Source organism: Convolutriloba macropyga, chromosome 11 (assembly GCF_964194025.1).
Source record: "Convolutriloba macropyga chromosome 11, txConMacr16.3, whole genome shotgun sequence".
NCBI classification, from domain to species: domain Eukaryota; kingdom Metazoa; phylum Xenacoelomorpha; order Acoela; family Convolutidae; genus Convolutriloba; species Convolutriloba macropyga.
The window spans coordinates 8,035,730-8,053,840 of NC_134478.1; the positions used below are offsets into that span (position 1 = coordinate 8,035,730).

Genomic DNA, 18,111 nt, shown 5'->3' on the forward strand with positions numbered 1-18,111 from the left:
TCTCATGCACAGCCAATGAAAACATTCACAAGCCCTATGGTATGTAGTCTCAACCTCAAAGTGGCCTGCGCTAGGAGAATCATGCAAAAGATGAAGCACTTTGAACACTCTCCCCCTGGTAACACCTTTTCGTAAAAAGTTTCAAGTTAGGTTCTATTTGATATTTTTGATACTAAATCCCCTCTATGAGTCAAAAATTTGTATTCTGGACCCAATATTCCATAACTCCTTTGATGCTCTATTTTTCAATTGCCGTGGTTCCGTTCTTTTTTGGTTTAGTACGCAAGAGTATACTTCTTTGAGTAGTTTGTCACTTTGCTCCGAATCTCGCAATGTTACTCTAAGAAGTTTGTGTAACTGCCAAACTTGACTACCATAGTCAGTAATGTCTTGCTCTGCTCCGTCGCAGAAGCATTAACGGAAAGTTGTTTGTTTATCATCTTTGTTCTTATGCGCGACAGACAGTCAGCTTGTGGGATTGTTCTCCTGCTCTACGCTTGATGTCAAAAATAAACTGCCCACGTTTCGCTATCCATCTTGTGACCATATCGTCCGGTTATATAATACAATAGATCCAGACAAGAGCCCTGTGATCCGTTATAATTAAAGAGTGCTGATCAAGTAAATAGTTTTCAAAATATTGCGTGAATTTAACTGTTGAAAGTAATTCCCGCTGAGTTGCTGAATAATTTTGTTGACTTTTAACCAGAATTTTGCTAGCATATGCAATAACTCTATCCCCAGTTCCCTGTTTTTGGGTGAGAACTGCTCCGTGGCCTGTCAACGAAGCATCCTTAGTTAATGTATACCTATCCCTATTGTTTTATATCCTGAAAATGGGGCATCCAAAAACCTCTTCTTCAACTTGACTTAAGCACTCTTGCACTCTGTAATCCAATCAAACCTATTTGATATAGTTAATCACCTGTAAACAGGTTCTGCTATTTTCCGAAACCCGGAATAAATATTCGACAAGTGCCCACAAGGCCTATAATTGCCCTGATATATTACAGAGAGGCTGTTTTTTTTTTCATTTTTTCTACCGCTGTTACTTTCTATTGTCTGAGCTCAATTCCTTTTTTGGATATTATGTGCCCCAAGAAGCTGACCCACTTTTGGAAAAATTTGAATTTTAATTTTTCAGAATTTAACCAATTCTCAGCTAAACATTAGAAAACCAGTTCTAGTGTTTCAGATGTTTGTCGAATTTCCTTCCAAAAAGGATAAATTTATCTTGATTAACTCGACATATTTCGTAAGAGAAGTCAGCAAAAACTTATTGGATTAAATTTTGAAAAGCTCCAGTTGCAGATGCTAGTCCCATAGGAAGTCATTTCTATTTATACGGGCCCTGAGGCGTTTTAAAAGCTCCTAAGCTTTGACTCTCTTCCTCGAGCGTTATCTTAAAGTATCCCGACAAAAGATCTATGATCGAGAAGTGCATGATTTCCTCCAGTGAATCAATAACCTCATTAATTTGCGGTAATTCCAGCATCTTTTCTCTATTTGTTTGTACAGACCACGATAGTCTACGACCAAGCAATTGATTCCGTCACTTTTCAATACAATTAATGATGGTGCTGCCCAATCGAACGTGTTGGTTCGACTATGTCAGCTCGTTCAAATTCTTCAACATTTTGTTCATGGGTTTTTGTTCTCAAAGCTCATGCTGCCGTATGTACATCTGAATGACATGACACAGCATTAATTTTAAGTTTTATTTCAAAGTAATTTCTGTCGCAAAAGCCCTTATCGTTTGAACTTCATGAAAATTTTGTATCATAGATGTTTGCGCCACCACATGCAAACAAAGCCTCCACAAGGCTGTTTACGCTACGCAAAGTTTTTACGTAGCCTGCTGAAAATGAAGTCATGCCATCTTCAGCTATTCCTTGTTTAAAAACTGACAATTTCGTTTTTTATGTGATTTGGACTCCCACAATCAAAACAATTCTTACATTCCTTAGATGCATGATTTCCTTGACTGCAAAGGCGACATTTTTCTTTCTCGGAACTCACCGTGGTTTTTCACTGCTGAGAACGACTCTCTTACCACAAATCTCGGCTCCTGTTCTCGCCTACTGTTGTTGGCGATCGAACTCTTTTTGTCAAAATTGGTTCGTCTATTATCGGCACTGCTTCTGGTATAGCTATTAAAAACTCTATTTCCATCTCTGTTTTCTCTTGGCTCATTTCCGGTTTCACTTCGCTCATATCCGCGCAGAATTTTTTTGGCCTTGCTCCTTGCTATGAATACTTTTGTTTAACTTGGCTGCTTCAGTATGTATCGCTCTTTCTAAAGCTTTGTCTTTAGTCATACCCGCGTCGCCCAAGTTTTTTCTCTGCTCCTTTATTGTCCTCTAGAAATATTCGATAGAAATCAATAGCCAACTTTTTTAGCCTTTAAACTAATAACGAGGCCGTTCATCATTTTGAGTTTCTAATCCTGACACCACTTCATAATTCCTTAATCGAGTCTTGATGTTAAGAGGTCAGACCCGAGATAAAAATCGATTTTCAAACAAAAACAGATATTTCTTGGAAAACAGAATAACGGTGAATTTTATTGGGGGTCCGTTTTCTATTTACTTTTATTCTCTCTCGCCACTATGGCAGCCCCCCGTGCGCAATGTTTCAAATATTGAGCGTTGTACTTGTTTAAAATACAAAGACAAAAAAAATAAGTATAAAAATGTGGACGAGAAATTGGTTTAAAAAAATTAAAGCTCAATAGAGAGGTTAGCTCTAATTGTAGGTTTGGTGATCAATGAATGATTTTAAACCTTTTTTTGGTCAGTACCCAATATCTGTTTTATAATTGTGGTAAATCAACCAAGTCAACAAAGACATGTCTGTTTTGTTGATACTGCTCGAAGCCCGACCTCTGACTATTAAAATGTCTATTTTGTTTTCTTTACACCTTTTATATTTGTGTCAGCTATAAATCAGGTAACAAATTATTTCATAAACTAAATCTTTGACTTTGAAATTCAAAGTTTTTAGCATATGTTTTTGTATATACGTGTGGCCCTCCCAATTTGCAATAAAAAATTTTTGGCAGATTGAGAGTAAAAAACTTAAGCACCGTTAGGTTTTGATTCTCTACTGCAGAGGAACTCACATTCTTTAAGAGAATCTTTTGTGTTACTGTTTGCATGGAATTTTTATAACTCGTTACCCTAAATTGTAAAAGGTGTGCAACAAAGTACAATGTTGTATGTTCTTATACAAAATATGGAAGGCCAATCTGAAGAACACTTTAATTCGGCCACCAAAATCAATGTCTAGGCTTTCAAAAAAATAAGGTTTCACAATGAAAAACATATAGCCAATGTTACTGATAAAAAACAGGAGAAACATCAGATTACAATTCAAATGCAAACTAAATATTTTTTGCTTCTTTTAACGTGGTGATTACTATGCGATAAGTTTAAAGGTCAACAGTTTCCACGTGGTTTAAGAGGAAACAGGTAGTAGTTTTGAATAAAAAAAACGGATCAAAGTTAACATTTTGGAATATGCAAGGATTGATCAACCAGTGGGTTAACATTTGATTAAAATCTGATGAACATTTAAAGCATTTGATTAAAAATTTATAGACAAAGTTTTTAGACAATTTTCACCTGTTTGATTTTGACTTTTTCGAAATTTTCGAGGTTTCCTTATTTTTAATGAGTTTTCTGAAAAGAACTCATCGTCTTATTGTTTATTTATATTCAGTTTTTTTTTAAACTATCTTGGCCTGATTGTTGTGATAAACTTATTAAATAGATCGGACAATATTACAATCCTATTAGCACCTATCCCTTTATTATCTACGTCTATTAATTTTCAAAGTCCTGTCTGTCTCAGGCTTGGACGGGTGCATATTTATGAGACACCACAATTTCAAAAGTTTGCCGTCAGAGAATTTGATGGCCACTGATTTAAACGGAAAAAACCTCTGCTTCCCCAACTCAAAATTCTAGTCATCCTTGGAGCCAAAGCTTGCCGCGCCTCCAATTTTCTCCTTGAACACTCGACTGTGTGCATTTGAGTATTGAAGGGTTTAATGGGTATAAATCAATCCAAAAGCGATATTCTACCGCGACTACAACTACAGCGTAGCAGTCGACAGTGCAGAGCATCCTCAACACCTAGAGATGTCAATCAGGCGACAGCAACTGCATGTTCGTGCAGTTCAAACACCACTACTGGAATCTAGAAGTATGATCAGTGTCTGTTTTTTTTTCATTTTTAGGATTCATAGGTCACTGATCCCCTTCGAAGATCAGATTGGTCTCAGTCAGCTTCCGCTGGCTCCCTCTTAGGAACCACAGGAACTAGCCTCCTAAATCCCTTTGTCAAAGTTTCAGCAGGTTCTTGCCCCTCCGAGAATTTGTAATGCACTGCCTGAAATTATGCATAGTCATAACACGCAATCTAACTCAATAAAGAAACTTATGGTGAATGTGACTCTGAATGCCACGAAAAAACTTATTTTGCTTTATTAGTTGCACTTGGTGAAAGTTGCACTTATGGAAGAAATTGCTCTGGTGTCCAAGCACAAGCTCTGAATGCAATAAAAAAACTAAGTGGTTCTTCTCGCTCAGCAAAAATTGTAAGGCACCAGGAGAACACATTTTAAAAGACCAATCACAAGGTAAATTGATCATCAGAACCAAGTGAAGGAACTTAAACATCAAAACGCTGCATCATTCGGCGAGCTAGAAGACCGAATGAAAAGAATAGAGAACTCACTCGATAAAAAACTGAATTTACTGCTGAAAAAAATGAAAAATAAAACCGCCAGAACCGGGAAAAGTTGTGCCAATTAGTAAGGAGACAATGAGAGAAACGTTGACAGAAAAAAGGCAAAAAAAACTGACCTGGAAAGCAGAGAATGCACTTTGATTATCTTCCGCTTCCCAGAAGGCAAAATTGTGGATCCGAAAGTCAGGTCAGAAGATGAATACAATTTTTTCATGACATGAGCACGGAAGCATTCAAGTTGTATAACGTTAAAGCAAAAGAAGCTATCAAAATTGGAAGAAAACAGGCTCAACCTGGCAGAGACAACGAGAGAGTGTCGTCAACCCCAGTCATGTCACGTTCACTTAAGACTCTTCTTTCGACAAAAAGTCTTTGGACAACTTTTTTCGCTATGTAAGAAGATTTGAAAATATTGATGGGGAGTATAAACGTCTGAGCATCACGCACAGTTATCCAAAAAACAACTATCCGAAAGAGTATTACGCTCAACAAATCAAACAAAAGATAAGCCAAGCAATTCAATTGGATGGTGGTGCTGAAAAACTTCACCTAAAGGCTGAATGGTTCATCTCATCAGCTAAGAATCAAAAGAGTGAAGCGAGGGCTCTCCTGAAATAACGGGTTGGATGGTAGACTTGAAGATTGCTTTTTCCGAGGTTGACACCAATTCGAAAAAGGCGCTCGTAATTATACAAAGACTTCGCAACATGCCGCCTTCAATCTTCGCCAACATAGAAGCTCAACCGAAGAACGCTAAATTTGATCTTGGAATTGATGAAACTGAAATCAATGGTTACAAGCAACTCAGGTGCGACACGCTGGAGACAGAAGGTCATCAACTGCCTGCACAAATGAATCAACGGAGGTTTTGCTGAGAAAGATTAGATGGAAATCCAGTCTCCGACATTTTGCGGACTTCAACTTCCCAAAAATTAATTGCAACACAACTTTCACTCATGAGAACACAATTTCCACACTTCTAACACATGGGGATGAAAGCAAGGAGTTTTTGTTTATGGACAGTTAACTTCAACTGTTGGTTAACTTTTACTCTGGGGACAGAGTGAGAGGGTCTAAATCGCCAAACCAATCGAAAAACGCTAGACGAAACAGTTCCCGCTACAATTGCCAAGTTAGGTACTTGAGTTAATACAACAGAAACACTCAATGTAAAAGAAACACATGCAAATAAACCCAAACTGACGAAACCCAAACGGGACGAAACATGCGAAATGTAGCGTCAAAGTGTAGCAAAATAGAAATCAGAGGCTTTTTGGAAGTACGTCAGCGTCATGACTAATGAAGGCCAAACCACTGATGACAAACGCAAGGCAAGCATAGTGAGTGATTTTTTCTTCGGTGTTTTCAATGGGAAATGAACCGGTCGCCCAAAATTTAAGCCAAAGTGGTCGGGGTGCCACTCAGAAACATCAAGAAAACTGAAGAGATGGTTGAAGAATAACCGACACCCGTACAGAAAACCAAATTGCCGTGATTTGACGATACTCCTCAGTACGGTGCTGATAAAACCACTGAAAATCCTGTTCAAGAATTTAGTGATTCATGCTGATGTACCGGGTGAATGGAAGAAGGCATTCGTTTTTGTTATTCTCTAATAAAATAAAAGGAAGACCGCGGCAACTACAGTCCAGTCATTTTGCCAGTTTTGTGTGCAAAATGATAGAAAGTATATAACAAAAACGAGATTGTGACACATAAACAAGTAAACAATCTATTTTTAGGCAAACAATTGCTTCTAAAAAACCAATCAATAAGTCGTCAGAAAATTAGCGACGAGTTGACTAAGCTTCTCGATGACGGATACGAAATTTATTGTATTTAATGTCATCTTACGAAAGTAGATTAAGTGTTTAATAAAAATTGTTATTGCGAGAGGCGTTTTTTAAACTTCCACATAAGTCATTGCTACTCAAAACCAAGCCGTAGGGAATTGAAGGGAGAGTCAATGCTTGAATCGAATTATTTAACCTCAACCGAAAGCAGTATGTAGCGGTCAATCAAAAAACATCGGCAATTTTTAATGCTTAAATTTGAGTCCCGCAGGGAAGCGTTCTGTGCCTTCTTTTTTTATTTACTTCGCCGACCTTTAAGCGTTGACTGACAGTCGAATTTGAGTTTTGGACGAAAACAAAAGTCTGCCAAGCTTTTAAAGACAGTTAGGACGTCCAAGTTATGCAGGGAGACTTGTGCAAAATGAATGACTGGAGTGAGAATTGTAAGTTTAACACAAATGCAGAGAAAGCAAAGATGTTGCAACTTGAAAACAGAAAACATGAAGCGCCTGAGTATCGTATGAACGGGAACAGCAAGTCAACAATATCAAAAGTAGACAGTGAATTAAACCAGTAATTCAACTTCGACAGCCAACTCACATTTGACAAACATATTGTAAAGAAAGCAGCCAAAGACTGCAGAATTATTGGACGCATAGCAGGGAGTTTTGTTCACCTGGAAATAATATTGTTCACAAAACCGGTTCCGTATTATTGGAAAAACCGCACCATGAGTACGCCACTCTAGTTTAGCCCTAACACCAACAGAAATTTATTCCCGTCTTGGAGAGAGTTCAAGGTCGTGCAGGAAAATCGTGGGCTTCAGACACCTCAGTTGTTAGCATTGTCTCAGAATGCTTGACATGTCATCACTGATCCTTAGACAACTGCGTTGTGACATTAATGAAACCTTCAAAGTCCTCAATCCGAAATTCGGACACGACCAAAAAGTGAGCCACAGCCAGAACAGATCCAAGAATTCTTAATCATTGGCAATGGCAACAAATTGAACCTGTAGAATTTGACGTCTGATCTAAAGAAGAACAACATCAGCCAACCTGTTGTTACTGAGTGGAATTACATTCTGACAGAACTTATCTTGTCGGAAAAAACTATGCAGAAAACGTCGAGATTGAACAACCACTAGAAATATCCAGAATATAAGTACTTTAAGATACTAGGAGTTAAACTGTCCCATAAAGAGGCAAACCAGGACCTGTTTACAAGAAGAACTATGAACAGAGGTCGCTGTCTGCTCATAGAGTAAAATTTGTGAATATGTGAAACTAGGTTTTTCCTCTGTTAGCCCCCATGAAAATACAGCCTCTTGTTATGTTCTATTTACCATTATCGGGTAAGGATGGGATGGCTCTTTGACCACCAGTCTCCGGGAGAAAGGGGACGATAATGGGAAACACTCTAATTTACCCTGACATAAAAATTAGAGAAAGGGTTTATATCGACCCATGGGACGCAACAGTAAATTCCCGAGATGAAACAATACAGCAGCCTATTTAAAATTACCGCATTGTTTTTTGGACTAACAGCACTACGCAATGCGCAAAGACCCTCAGCAAAAAAATGAAAAAAACTATTACATTAATTAATTACGCAGCCCTCCTCCGGAACAACAACACTATAGGTATTCTTAAAAATTTATAAAAATTAAAAAAACAAAGGGGCAAGGCTATGCGGAATGTCGAATACGCATAAGGAGACTACCCTGCGCCAGGTTCCGGGGGTCAATATCAAAACCTCAACGATAGGTACTTGTAAAAAAATTGGAGGGCTTGAGATTTTATGGAAACGATTTGATGGTGATTAAATGGTATCAATTGACGTACAGGACCTCTATATTAACGTGTCAGTCTCTGAGGTCATTGCCATTAGTTTTAGGTTACATTATTCACGCGATGATTTTCTTGAAATGGAAAGATACACATTTAGGCTGTTGCTGAAATACAAATACAAGTATTAAATCTCCTTTTGAAAAGGACTTAATATCCAAACTGGTTTTTGCAACTAACTGTAGTGGATGCAAATCCACCTATGTTGAGCTGACGTGCAAACATTTATCAAAAGGATAAACGAATATCAAAAGATGGATTCAACGGTCGAGCAGAATGCAAGTGGTTGCTCCGGAAACCTTCCAGGAGTAAACAATTGAGAAGTACAGCCATGTAGGAAAAATAATGACACTTGAAGCGTCTCATAAGGCGACGGAAGCCCCGGTTCAACATGCAAGAGCAAAACAAATGCAGAGAACTGACATCAAAATTTTATTTCGGAACGGGTCTTTTTTTCAAAACTTGCAAGTTATAAAAATTGAGTTCGGAAACCAGACAAAATGTGCGAGATGCAATTCCGCAGTTACACAAGTGAAAATGAATGAAAATTTGAGATAATCTAAATAATTAAAGCGAGAAAACGCCTTTTTTATGTAATTAATTTTTTGAATTGACTAGAGACAAAGGTTCTTAGAAGCAGCAAACTTAACTTCAACATTTTTTTTTACTTTACCATTGAAAATTTTTTAGTTTTTTAAAATTAACTTTCCGAAAGTGCTGGGAACAGCAAAAACGTTAGACAAAATATTGTTGATTTATATATCTTTGTTCAAAACTGTAGGTATTATCATTCTCAGTTATATAGTGGCTTTATGGCAGACTCTGAGACAAATAATGGCGCTGAAAAGAGTGGGAAACTTATTTTTGTCTGAATGCATGTTATTTCGTCCAAGTGTGAGTCTTTGTTTTCAATATATTTTTATCTTGCTACCTGTTTTGTAGTGCGTGTTACAGTAGGCCCTCCACCTCCAATGCAAAAAACGAACACAACAAAACAGTTATTTTTGATTTCCTGAGTTAACTGTTGATATTTTTAGTTGCTTAATTGCCGTGTCATTTCTTCATGCAGCTTAGCTTTATTTGGAAATAACTTGACTGACGGTTTCTGCTGAATGTGAAAGTTCTGCTAACTCTTAACCTTACAAGCCGCTAATTTTATATCCACTCATGAATTGTCATCATTGATACTAGATTTGTAAAAGCATTGGCATTCTAGCAAATGAAGTGATTGCTGAACGTCGACGTCGTAGCAAACGTAGTGTCTTTTTTTCGGGAAAGTGTTTCAAAACTCAATTTTGCCGCTTTTGATTGTAATCCTCCTTTGCATCGAGTAGAACATGCGTTAGTGTGAAATTTTTCCTACGAGGGCAGCCGAATATTGTTTGCCACGTGTACTGCTTCTTTTGTGTGAGTTTTCTCACTTAATTTTTTGTGGCTTTTGCCTGTTTGTCCCGTTTCCAGGACAGAAAGACAAAAGAGTCAGCCGAAAATCATTAGACCTTCATAATATGTACAATGAGTTGCTATATGCATGCAGACAGTTGAACAATACAGGCGTCATTTGATGAAGTAAGAATAAGATGAATTAGCTCAAAAAACTGTTGGAAAAATCAGATGAGCACAAAAAATACCCCATTTGGCTCTTCTCCATTTTGAATAATTTGCAATCTTTCTTGACATTTCAGCAACTCTGCTTCCTGAAAACACAAAAAGCATTCAAGACTTAAAAATATTAAAGTTAATAAAAAGTAAAAAAAATTAGTTGAATACTAATTTACTCTATTTGCAATTAGAAGGAGATTCTTGGAACAAAACTTTTCTTTAAAAGATAAAGGTGTGAATCTCCATACTTTGTAACATCCTTAAATTTCAATTCAGGGTCTTATGATTTTACTTCTAAAAATTTTCTGTGACTTCCGAAAAGAGCAATTTACGTATTGTTGACTAAATCTTTAAAGCCATTTCCTGATTTAGTACTACAAGCACGTGTTCACCAGAAACTTTCTTAGTGCTTTATGTATTGCTCAAAAAGTCATCAAACAATGTGGCATGCTGCACTTATTCATGTTACTCAAATCCACGTGAGGCCTCACAATATTCGCTAACATGCTGATTTACAAGCAAGTCTATTTTTTGGTGATCTGTTATGCATGTGTTCATAAATCTGCACGTTCGCCCCATATAGTTGGAAATGATTTTACTACACATTTCGTATAACAGATGCAATTTTATCTGCAAATCAAGAGTCGGCTATAAGCATGAAAGCAGGTTCCGAGATTAGTTGTTGCAACGATAGCTGCAGGAGGCTTATTTTATTAGTTTTTTAGTCTAATGCTTCATTGGCCACTCAATTGTGCAATTGTAAGTGTCTCATTATAGTTTAGGTTAACTTTAATTTTTTTCCGCTTTTGCGTGTTTGCGATCATTTTAGAGTCGCATAAATTTTTTGCAACTGTCTGATTTACAATGCTTGAAGATCAATTTTGAGGATGTTCAAATTTCGGTGAGATAGATTGTGTAGATCGAGAAAACCTGGGGATAGTACCTTCAGCAAAACATTTTTATGCTCTAGATGTCCAGAGCTAGGGAAGATCACAATTGTTCCCTGGCTCTTGGTTTTTTGGTATCGTTTACAAGAGACACTTTTTTGTACATCGAAGTAGCCTACCTTATCCAGAAAACCTAGTTCATGTTTCTCATAAGCTTATTCCACTGTGAGTTTCAAATTTTCGTGAAAACTTTTTCCAAAACGAAGCATTTTATTAGGGTAGCCTAACATTGTGCAAAAATCATTGGTGTTTTTGCAATTTAAAACATTTCCGAGCATTCCTAATTTTTCCGTTTCGTTCTTTACTTATATTCTGACCTCTTTCAAAAAACCAGTTCTCACAGTGTAAGCTTTCAACCATTTTTCTACAACTGTGAAAAAACAGATTCTGCGTATTGTATTAAGTGACGTGTTTAATAGCCTCAATAATTGAATTGCATGCCCAATTGCTCATTATGTTCGATAATTGTAATAATTGCAACGTTGATTGTTTTTTGTTTTTTGCCTCTCTAGGGCTTCTTTCAACCTATTGACTGAAATATTTATTTGTTCAAAAAACAAAAACCTTCATAAAGTTTATTTTGCAAACGTTTTTATCTTTACGTTTTTTTATTACAATTGAAACAATTTAAATTCAATTACTAAACAAAACAATAAGCAGGAATTTATTGGAATAGTAATGTTTAAAAGAACGAAACTTTTGAAATTTAGTTTTCTTTATGTCTTCAGTTTACTAGTTACAAACATGCCATTTAGCTTTCAAAAATGCTAAATTAAAACCATTTTGCTAAAATTTCTCAAAATTTAATTTTATATAATTCCCTGCAACCAAAATAATTGTTCAAAACAACAACGAAAGAAGTGTTAGTTTCCAGGAACCAAACCAACCAACCTCAGTCATACAATTGCTGTACAAGCTCCCTAAAAATGTGTATGCATATTTTCATTTGAAAACTGTTTTCTCAATGTGATCAGAATAGATTTCATTTATTGTTTGAAAAAATTTTACTAATTTTTGTTTTGTAGAATCTACCAATCTTCAATTTATTTCCTACAAAAGTTTGGTAGAGTTGTGTCAAAGGAAACACTAATTACTTTCTGGTTAAAAACCCTATCCCATTCTTAAAAGCCCTAAAATTTTATAACGAATCTCAGATTTGAAATTTGTAGACGCTCAATGAAATAAATTGAAGGTCCTAATGATTTCATGGAGATGATCTTTGAAAACTGAATTTTCAAAATTGCCTTGCTGTACTTTCTGTCGTTAGCGTTCTCATAATAAATTTTAGTTTAGAGAAACTATAATGTCACTCTCGCTTGGATTAGCAGTGTTGAATAGATTCACCCTGCTGCTCAGTTCTCTCCAAAAGTACTGCACAACAGGTTGTTCCCAGTCTGGTCCTTCACAAGAAGGAAGCTGAGGCTGATTGGCTCTTTTATTTGTCAATAATCCATAGTATCTTCATGTTACAATCAATCGCCAAACCGAAACAGTCATAAAATAATATTCTAAAGATATGATAACTTAAATGTATAAATAAATACCTTGTCTTAGATAAAATTTGAATTTTGGTTGATATCATTATGTCAATGTTGTCCTACAATGCTGCACGCAATTGGCTTCCTTTATTTGGTGAGTTCGGCCTCAGGCATCAAGTTTTTTTTGATTTCGCATAAAAATGGTGCGATATTGGATCGTAAAATGTAATCTAAGGGTGTTCTGAAATCTAAGATTAGTTTTTTTTAAGAAAATACATTGAAGATTCCAATGGGAGTCCACTGATAAACATTGATTCACGAAACTAGCAAAAATCAAAATCTGAACTCATGTAAACGAGAACCATTTGATTTAGTCAAGAATATCCTAATAGATTCATGGAGATGACATTTGAAAATTGAATTTTTAAAATAACTTGCTATACTTTCTGTCGTTAGCGTTCTTTTAGAAATTTTTAGTTCAGAAAAACTATAATGCCACTCTCGCTTGGATAGGCAGTGCTAATTAGATTCACCCTGCTGCCCAGTTTTCTCCAAAAGTACTGCCCAACAGCCTATTCCCATCTTAGTTCTCCGAGTAAAAGATGTGTGGGCTGATTGGTGTCATTGTTTGTCACTAAAATATAGTATCCTTATATTGAAAATAACTGCCATGTATAATTACCTACCTTATTTTTGACAAAATTCCAATTATTGCAGATATCATTATATCAATGTTGTTATACAATGCTGCACGCAATTGGCGATCTTCAACCGATGATCGCCAATTGCCTAGCGCATCAAGTTTCATTTACTTCGCTTGAATATGGTTGGATTTCGGATCTTGTAGTTTTATCTAAGGGCGGTTTGAGTTTTCACTTTTAAAAGAAATTCAATGGATTGGAATGGGAGTCCACTGAGAATCAATAATTCTCCAATGTAGCGAAAAATCGTGCCTGAACTCATGTAAACGAAAACCATTTGTTTCGGTAAAGAATGGCAAATAATAACACTTGTCATGTCTTTGACGACGAGATGAGAATTCTGGAAAGCGGAATTCTGCAACTTTGCAAAACAGACCTCTATCTTGGTCAATCAATTAATTTTAATTAATGCAAGCAAATAACAGGATACGTAAGTTTTCAGTTGCAAGATCCAAAGCTAAAACATTCGAAGAAAATCATATGAGACGACTTGAACCTGCAGCTTATAGGATGCTCCCAAAATCGATAGATTGGCTAGGGTCTGTTACCATTTTGTATCGTCCGTTTAATTAACTTCACAATTTTTTCAGACAACACAAAGATCTTCTAACTGTTTCTTTTATCAACATTACACCATCAGAAGCATTTCCCACGATGCTACTAAAGCTCAAACAATGAAACTGATATCCGTGCCAACATCGCTAGCGATTGCTATCAAACCCTCTCTAAGCAACAGAGTAGCATTATTTTTAAATGGACTGCTTTGAAAAACAGTAACCTTGTGAATTTTTCTGAGATATCATATTTTTGCTGACATTATCTTTGGAACGAAAGTTTTCAACGTGGCTTGAACGCTGATCATTACATTGGGCCCCCATGGATAATAAGTATTGAATAACTTAAGAATATTTTGTTACTATACTATGAATAGTTTACTATGTATAAAACGTTATAATGCAAAGAAATAGGAAAAATCCCTCCTAAAATCTAGAATTGTTCAAAACTTTCTTTGTTAAAAAGACTGAAGCAGTTCTTAAACTTGTGCATTTTGTGGATAGTTTACTTTTTATCACTCATGTTCCTCGGCGATTGTGCCCTTCTTTGTATTATTACAACAATCTCTTTAAATTATATTCAAAAAATCAATGCGACTTTCTCCTAATGAAGTCATTCCATGTAAGTGAGAAAAGATGTCGATGAACACGAAGTTTTCCTTCGTCACCAATGAATATGACACTTGAATACAGTCACTTCCGGGAGGATTTGCTAAAAGGCGAAACCAGGCCATTGTTGAAAACATTTTAGCATCAGGCAGCAACGTGGATAAAGTGAGCCCTTTAACAAGTGTAATTAATAAAGGAACCAAACAAGCGAGGAGTCAGAGTATGAAGTTCAGATATCGAAACGTTGGAACCAAGCAAGAAAGGGACACTGATCTAGCGCAATACGCAGACCGTAGACCGCCCAAAATCTACAAAAAGACAATTGAGAAGAAAAATCAAAACCACAGAAGGGACTTCCTAAGGTAAGAATCAAGTAACGTGGCACGAGCCCTCAAAATGCGCATACCAAAGCGTAACCCAAAACACGACGTTGGATTCAAGTCAACAGACACAAACAGTAGTCCAAGATATTCCACAAACTCATGTTTTTTTTCATCTCAATTACCCGTTACAGACAGAAATTTTATTGGAGCGGCAACCCCCAGAAACTCAAATGAACATTGAACGGTTGATCCGAATTCTAATATTCCCACAGAAAGGTAAGTGACCGTATTGGAAGCAAAACAAAAACAAGAAGACGATTCAGACTAAAACTATGTTAATACTTGACTTACCATATATCATTACTTACTAAAATAATATTCTATTACTATTTAACCGGTTAAAAGTGTACTGATTTTTCGATTTTTCTAAATATAATTTTCCTTATTTCTCCTCACAGGGGGAAATGTCATACGGACTGGATATTTATACAAATTATTCAATACCGTATTTAATTTAAAATCATTTTCAAGAGCAGTAATCTAGTTCATTTTTCCTTCATCTCTTTTTCATTCATCATATTTGTTTTAACTTCCAGTTTGTTCATTTTTTTGACTGGAAACAGTCTGTTCACGTTGTAAACAAATTCCAACTTATCTAGTTCAATTTTCTTTTAGCTTCAATTCCATTTTTTTTCTTATCGCGTGATCACCTAATGATCTCTTTGATTTCATCTCTGATCTAATTTGTATATTTGATTTCATAGTTTCATTGCTGTTGCTCAAAACCAGTTCCAATTTAAAATTAGCAATTGGCTTTTCAAAAGCTATCTCAAAATTCTAACGAGCCATTTGCACCGCAATTTCCGAATTTTAAATGTAAATTTCGAAATCTAATTTAATAAAGAAGCCGTCGCGACACCATTGCCTATTTTGACTAAGTGATAGTCCAACGCAACACAATGGGCTCGAGATAGATTTAAGTGGCACAGCATGGCAGAGTCAGCAGCGGAATCCAAAAAATAATCTCTTCACATAGACGCTTTCTTGGTGAACGCCAAAATCACACCACCACTTTCGTGGGAGAAATGAACCGAACAACGGAAACTTGCCCTGCTGGCAAAAGAAGGAATACAACTTGAAGTTCTCCTCAACGGACCACGTCTAGGAGTCACATACCCACCACAGCCTGTGCATGAGGAGCCGCTGGAAAACCCCACACAATATTCCGAACCGATAGAAAGCTTCGCAATCATCAGCTGAAGGTAACATGGCAGAACAGATGCAAAAAGATTGAAGAAGTTGGCATTCTGTGTGGTGACAAGCCCTGGGACAGGTGCGATCAGAAGGCAATTTCACTTCTCTAACTTTGCATCGGCAGAGAATGTCGCAGAAATTTTAAAAGCAAGCAATCACACTTCCTTATCAAGAAGGAACCTGTGAAGAACTTTGGCGTGTTGTGGAAGATTTTATTATGAAAACTTTCATTATAACATATGACCGATTCGTCTTCTTCTCGCCAAAACTACATAAAGAGGAATCTGTTTAAAGTCGGAAAACTAATCGAACAAGCAGAGAATTGTAACCTAGGTGACGAAGAAACAACCTTAACACGCGACACATTCATCATAAATTTGTTGCATTGAGAAACACAAAATGGTTTTCTTAAGGAAACAGTGTCACCAAAGAAAGCATTGGAAACTTCCATTCACATGGAAATGGGCCCAAAATCAACAAATGATTAATTAAAATCTCAACAAATACGCTCAATCGCTAAATTCAGTTCACAACTTTTAAAATTGCAATCGCACCACAAACTATCAACAACATCGAAAAAGCAACAATCGCAACGCAAATGCCCTTAATCAATAACAGTACACTAGCATCTTTGCGAAATATAGCCAACGCTGGAACTATAATCATCTTCAAACCTGCCCAGCAATAGGAAAGAAAAGTACAACTGCGGAAAATTTAACCAGTTTGCCAAAAAGTGCAAAAAACCGAAAAAATCGAAATCTCAAACATCCCGGCCTCAACAAACAAACTTCAAACAGATAGAATCAACATATAACAAAAGTGATGGAAACCAGTTACATATCCAGACACAGAGAACTCTGCGAGCAAATATGATACAAATTATTGCCTTGACTCTAAATAAATCAACTCGAATACGAATCACTCAATGCTAAAGTACATCTTGGAAAAAATCACCGCAATCTCAATGATCGACTCCGGGGGACTGTACGTAGCATTTTAACAAAAAAAACTTTGGCCAACAATATCTTGAATACTAACCAAACAGCACGATGGAATTCCTCAGCATGTGAGAAAGACCTCAAAAAAATCTTCGTAGATCCAATCAAGGGGTCTTTGATCAATCGATTTGATAAATGAGGATGCTTGCCATACTGTGCTAGATGATGACCACAAAATCATCATAAGACAGGACCTATTCAGTGGTCTTGGACTAGCAGTGGTTCACCAGCCAAAAAAGGAGGTAAATGTGTTCATAAAATAGGTAATTCTTCATGCAAAGTAAAGCAGGCTATAGCGTCGCAATTTCCCGAATTTGTCACAAGATTCGGCCTATCAAAGACACATGTTGTTGAAGCAATGTTTCATCAAAACTTACATTAAAGTCTCAGAATGGTCGTCGCGTCCCGATTAATTTACAACCAAGAGATACTGCTGAACTCGACAGATTATAAAAAGAAGAGCTTTTCGAAAAATTTTCAAGTTGTTTTGATGAAAATTTTAATTGCTATAGTAATTACAGCAAAAAGGAAAGGTCAATCTATGAAACTAGCACTAAATATTAAAATCCTCACCAAATCAATTCATAAAAACAAATTTTATATGCCAATTATAGAAATGTTAAGGGACCTAATCTCACAACATCTAACCTTTTCACAAAACGGCCCACGAGTTTTTTTTTCAATTATAGATCTTATGTATACTACAGTCAATTAATATATTATAAAGATACTGGAAAGCACTGCAATTTTAATATTAATTGCGGTGTATCAACAAGCACATCTAGATTCAAAACAGGATGTAATGGCCTCACCAGCTGGCCAGATGAAGTTCCAAAGGCAATGAACTATAATCTTAAAGGCCTAAAAAATACATATTTACATTGTTTACTAGACGATTTTTATAGTTAGTACCGGAAAGGAGTCTGAGCATCTTAATTATGTTCTCAATGCCTGAAAAAGTTAAATGACAACAATTTGCGCGTCATTTTACACAAAAGTCACTTTGCTAAAACAAAAATTGGCTTGGCTATAAATTTACAAAAAATGGGTTATTCGCCTCTTGAAAGGAAAACAGCAGCCATATTAGCTATACCAACACCACTTGCATTTAAACAATTACGATTATTTCTTGTATCAGTACACTGCATTAGCAAAATTATACCACATTCAGCACAATTTGTCACCCCCTAAGACCATTTTAAAAAAAAATCTAACAAATTCATTTGTACTGAGTCACATCCCGAAAACACTAT

At 36.3% G+C, this 18,111-nt stretch overlaps 2 protein-coding genes across 2 annotated transcripts in view; one reads left to right on the forward strand and one right to left on the reverse strand.

Moving 5' to 3' along the window:
* Positions 1-18,111, reverse strand: part of LOC142349484 (coiled-coil domain-containing protein 89-like) — a 188,827-nt gene that overhangs the window by 25,696 nt on the left and 145,020 nt on the right. The window lies entirely within an intron of this gene.
* The window catches only part of LOC142349020 (dnaJ homolog shv-like), a 69,018-nt gene continuing 54,658 nt past the window's right edge, over positions 3,752-18,111 (forward strand). Inside the window, exon 1 of the mRNA XM_075400422.1 lies at positions 3,752-3,769. The gene's annotated coding sequence lies outside the window, so the exon portion shown is untranslated. The remainder of the gene's footprint in view (positions 3,770-18,111) is intronic.